Below are 4,937 nucleotides of genomic sequence, written 5' to 3' on the forward strand. Positions count from 1 at the left end.
GCGCGCGTGATCCAGTAAAGCTTCCTGGGCTTTCTGTGGCTCATCTTCCCGTGGCCAGCGCCAGGGTGTATCCTGGTGGCTGTGTCGTGGGAGGTGGGGGGGCTGCCAGGGGAAAGGGAGGTTTAACTTCGTGAAGGGGCAGGGCACTAACGCCCGAGTCCCATCTTGGCGCCAGGGCTGGGTATGGCAGTGACGTTAAGAGTGGGAGTGGCGCAGTTTGGGGGAGGGGTGGAAGGCGGCGGAGAAGGGACCCCCCAATGGCGCATGCTTCCGAGAAAAGGCCCGCCAGAGCGGGGGCGCACTTGGTGGCCCCCTGGGGACTCGTGGCGTCAGTTTTTCCATCCCCAGCCTCCAGAAGGGAAGGGCGTGGGGCTTCCTCTGGGCAAGCTAAGCCACAGCTTGCCTGTTTTTCTTGGCACGCCGGGGAGCGGAATTCCTACACTGGCACGAGCCCCGGGCACTGGGGCCGGCGAGCCGCGAGGGGACGGGCCAGCCCCCGCGCGTGTGTGCAGAGCCCCAGTGCGCCCCGTGGGGGTGGAAATCGCGGGCAGGTCGGGACGAGAAGGGCGCAGGAGGATCCCGGCCGCCAGCAGGCAGGAGGGAGGCGCAAAGTCCTGCAGGTGGACGCGACCCCCCAGCTCTGTTCCCGGCCCAAACACCCCCACCCCGGCCCCACCTCGTTTCTCCCTCTCTTTCTCGAACGCATACTTTTTCTGAGTCCACGTAACTACTACCGTCAGGTCCCGCCGTGGCAACTTTCCCGGGATCCCTCGCAGAGCGCGGCCGCCGCTCCCTGCCCCGGCCCGGGCCCGCCCCTCGCGGGGGCCGCCGGCCGCCGGGAGCCCCGCCCCAGGCCCGCATCCGCGATCCTGTAGCGCCACCTGGCGGGGAACGCGGGGAGCGCGCGCCCTCCGGACCCCGCGCCTCTGACTTTCTCCGCCCCCGAGGCGGGACCGACCCTCGCGCCTAGGAGCTCCGCGCGTGACTCCCACTTCCCGACGGGGCGTTGTCTTGGCAACCGGAACGCTAGGCACGCCCGGCGGGACCCGCCTCGCCGTGGGCACACGAATTCCCGTCTGCAGCCAGTTAGAGCGCAGCGAGTCCGGGGTGCAGCGAGTCCTGCAGGTCAACACGTCCTGCATTATAAAACTCTTGTCTAAGGTGGACACGACTGCTTCTGTGATTAGAGGAAACGATCGTTATGTAGACGCGCTGGGAACGCTGTTGTGTATGAGTGCGCATAATCCATTCCGGTAAATAATGCCAAAGGCAACTCTGCAAGGGGGCGGGGGGAGAAGAGAATGCTGTTGATACTGCGGAGTTTGGGGGCCAGTGTGGCGACGGGAAATGAGAAATACCCCAGAAATGCTTTTACAAATAAACGGCTTCACCCGGTTGCCCGCCTGCAGCCTCCGGCCCTAAATGGCCGCAAGGACAGGAGGGACCAAATTAGTCTCCTAGCAACCAGGTCGCGCCCGCCCGGCCCCACGATCCAATTACGCAGGTCCTGGAAAGGAAGAGCCGCTATTTCACCGGAACCGGCTCGCCGAGCCCTGTGGCCTGCGCGGTTCTAAGCCCATTTCGCGGAGGGCCACACCGAGGCTCTGAAAGGGCCGGCGGCAGTTTCCAGGGGGCCGAGCTGGGGGTGGGGGCGCTGCTGGCGGAGAGGTGGTTTTCCTGCGCCCCGGCCCAGGGCCGTCGGAACCTCTCGTACACGGGGGCTGTACTGGGTTAAGAAAAATCCACCAAGGGGACCCTCAGAGAAGTCACCAGAAAGAAATCCTCGCCCTCTACGGGACCCAGGTTGCAGCAAAACAGCAGGCCCACGCCCGCGTAGGGGGGAGGCGCGCGGAGACAGCAGGGCAGAGGCGCGCGAGGGCCGGGGGTGCCCCGGCCGGGGCAGGGGGGCGCAGTTTTTCCACGCGGAAGCCAAGTTTGCAGACCCGACCCTGGGCTGGGGGGCTGTGGGGTTGTCCGAAGCGGAGCCCCAGCTGCGCCCAGGGTCTCCTCGAGGCGCCCGCTGCCCGGCGCAGCCGCGGGGCCGGCGGGCCTGGCGGTCTGCCTGGAGCTCTGCCCGCGGCACCGGCTCTCGCGCAGAGGCCTCATTAGAGCGGCCACAGGCCGGAGCCGGCGGACGCGCAGGCGGGCGGGGAGGAACGGTTTCGGGAAGGGCAGTGGGTGGTTCCTGGCGGGAGTGACCGCGGGGACCTGCCTTCCCGGCTGCTCTGCTCCCCAGGGCCCCTCCCCTGGCCCCCGCGCGTAAAGGTGGGAGAGGGGCCTTCGGGGCTCCCCCTCCTGCTCAGTTGGCACCGCAGGAGCCAGGGCCCAGCGGGGCGCGCACAGAAGCACCGACCCCGAGGAGCTGAGGCAGGAGGGGACTCGAGCCACATTTAAGCCCGACTGGGAGCACAGCGGTAGCCCGGCTAGGCCCCGGTTCTCCTTTATAGCCCCCTGAGCAGGTCGCCCCCTCTAGCTCAGCGCCCCGCTTCGCGGCCATTGGCTGGCGGGAGGCAGAGAGGGTGGGATTGGAGAGCAGCGGGACAGTGACTGATGGCTCCTGCTGACCAGCCCGCGGCCTGGAGAGTCTCTGCTGGACCGTGCCTGTAGGCAAATGCAGCACCAGTTAGGCCTGGGAGTGGGGTCGGGAGGTGAACCCGAGAGCTCCCTTGAAGCTCAAACTTTCCCTCCACCTCCCTTTGAAAAGTCTACAGAGAAAAAATAATCTTCCTTCTGTATTTCCAGTAGATACTCTTTAACCTGATGTAGGCAAAGTTAAATAATTTACCCAAAACAGATTGGACACAACCCTACAGGCCTCCCTTCCCTTAGTCATTCAACAACATCCCTGCCTGCCTTCATTTGTTGGTTGCATTGTTCTTTCTTTCCAAGATTTGAATGTTTGCCATGAGCCAGGCGCTAGGAAAGGGAAGGAGGCTGATTAGCAAGAAATTGGGCCCAGATGTGGCAGTGGGGTGCAGGGCTGGAAGAAGGGAAGGGATCTGAGAGACAGTCAAGTTGATTTGTGTTCTGCATGTTGATCTGAGCTGCAGAAAAAAATCAGAGCTTACATTGAAGATGTGTGCTTTTTCCTATAGGTAAGTCAAATGAATCAAACAGCAACCAACTTTACTCTATCTTCAACATGTTTGTATTTTGTATTTTGCTCATCTGTTTCCTCATCTCCTCATTTTACCAGAAAAAAAAAAAAAAAACAAAACCTGGAAAATTCTTAGGTAATGATCCAAAGAAATGAGAGTGATTGTAAAGCACTTGTGGACTTTATACTGCACGTGTAAGTGACTGAGGAAGCTATATCGATAAAAAAGAATAACCTAGTCACACTAAAATAAAGCTGCTTTTGGAATGAATTCTTTCGTCATTTACTAACCGGCTGTTCTGGGCCAGACACCTTAGCGCAGGTTGCTGGGAGCTTCTAAAATGAACTGGAAGACATGGTTGCTGACCCAGGGAGATTAAATTTGACTGGGAACAACGCTCTGTGAGCAGAAATGACAACATTGACAGGAGATAGCGTGTTACATAGTATTTCACAGAAGACAGGGAGAGGAACGCTGGGAAGGAAACAATAAAAAAGCAAAGCAAAGAAGCAGTGACCGGTGTTCAAGAAAGAGAGGGGGGCGCAAATGAATAACTGGAGTGGAGGAGGGGTGTATCGGCAGGGAGGCCTGGCTGTGTTCAGAGCTGAGACTGCTCCCCCAGGATAGGCTGCCACAGGGTTGAGTGTCACCCTGAAGAACTACTGCTCTTTACCGAGTTTACTGTTCTGTAAACCCTAAAAACAGTATTGTCCCCAAAACTAACAAGTATTGATAGATGTTGTTATCCCTCTTTTTGCAAATAAGGGAAACTTGGAGTTTGGATAGAATCTTTCTCAGATCCCTTCTCTTTTTTCAGCCCTGCCTTGGAGCACCGAGGTGAGCTTTAAACCCCTGCTGACCGGATGCCACTGCCCACTGTTCTGCCTCCAGCAGGTAGAGCTATGGGGTAGGGCTTGTATTCTAAAGATAATAGGGAGCCATTGAAGATTTTCAAGTAGTTAAATGATACCAACTCGATGTTTTGAGCAAGGAACTCTGCCAGCAACGTGGAAGGGGAATTCAAGAGAGGAACGAGTTGAAGGTCAGCATATGACTTATAGAAGGCAATCATTCTCACAAGTCACTTGGCATTCTGTATCCACAACTGGGCCATGCAGCTTGATTGCTGATCTTGTCACTAAACAGCTTGTAAAAATCCAATCCACTTAGCTTGAAGAGTTGGTACTTTGGAATTAATTCAGATAATTTCAGGCAATCATTGTAAAAGAGACCTTTTAAAGGGACCACTTTGCTAGGGTCAATGATTTGAACGTTTAGGTTCTACAAAGTATGTTTAAAAGCAACACATCCTTTTTATTGCTTGTGTATTTGGTGTCTTCTGACCAATCTCACCTACCTCAATTCTGAAAGCAAACACAGTCACCACCAAAAAAAAAAAAAAAAAAAAAAAAAAAAAAAAAAAAACAGCAAATAGGTCTGTAGTAAGAAAGTAACAAGAGAGATATGATTTCATTTTCTCAGGACCACACTGTCTCCTCATCCAGGTAATTGATTTTCAAGGCTTTAAAAATAAGTATCTGGGGCCTCCCCGGTGGCGCAGCGGTTGATCGCTGGGTTGCGAAGCTGCCCGCGGCCTCTGTGGCGCCGGTTCAATCCCCGGCTGCTCCCCGGCCACCGGAGGAGGGTCCCACATGGCGCGCAGACCTCTCCTGCCGCCCGCTGCTCCCCTCAGCAGTGTACTTCGGTCCTTCTGCCTGCTCTGCTCCCCGCTCTGGCTCTGGTGAATTCTCTCACCCTCCTGCGCTTCTGACTGTGCCCAGTGCATGTATAAACAAAACAAACAAACAAGCAAACAAATAAAGAAAAACATGCCTCTAT

This window comes from Talpa occidentalis, unplaced genomic scaffold (genome assembly GCF_014898055.3).
Source record: "Talpa occidentalis isolate TD23 unplaced genomic scaffold, MPIMG_talOcc4v2.1 talOcc4.7, whole genome shotgun sequence".
NCBI lineage: Eukaryota > Metazoa > Chordata > Mammalia > Eulipotyphla > Talpidae > Talpa > Talpa occidentalis.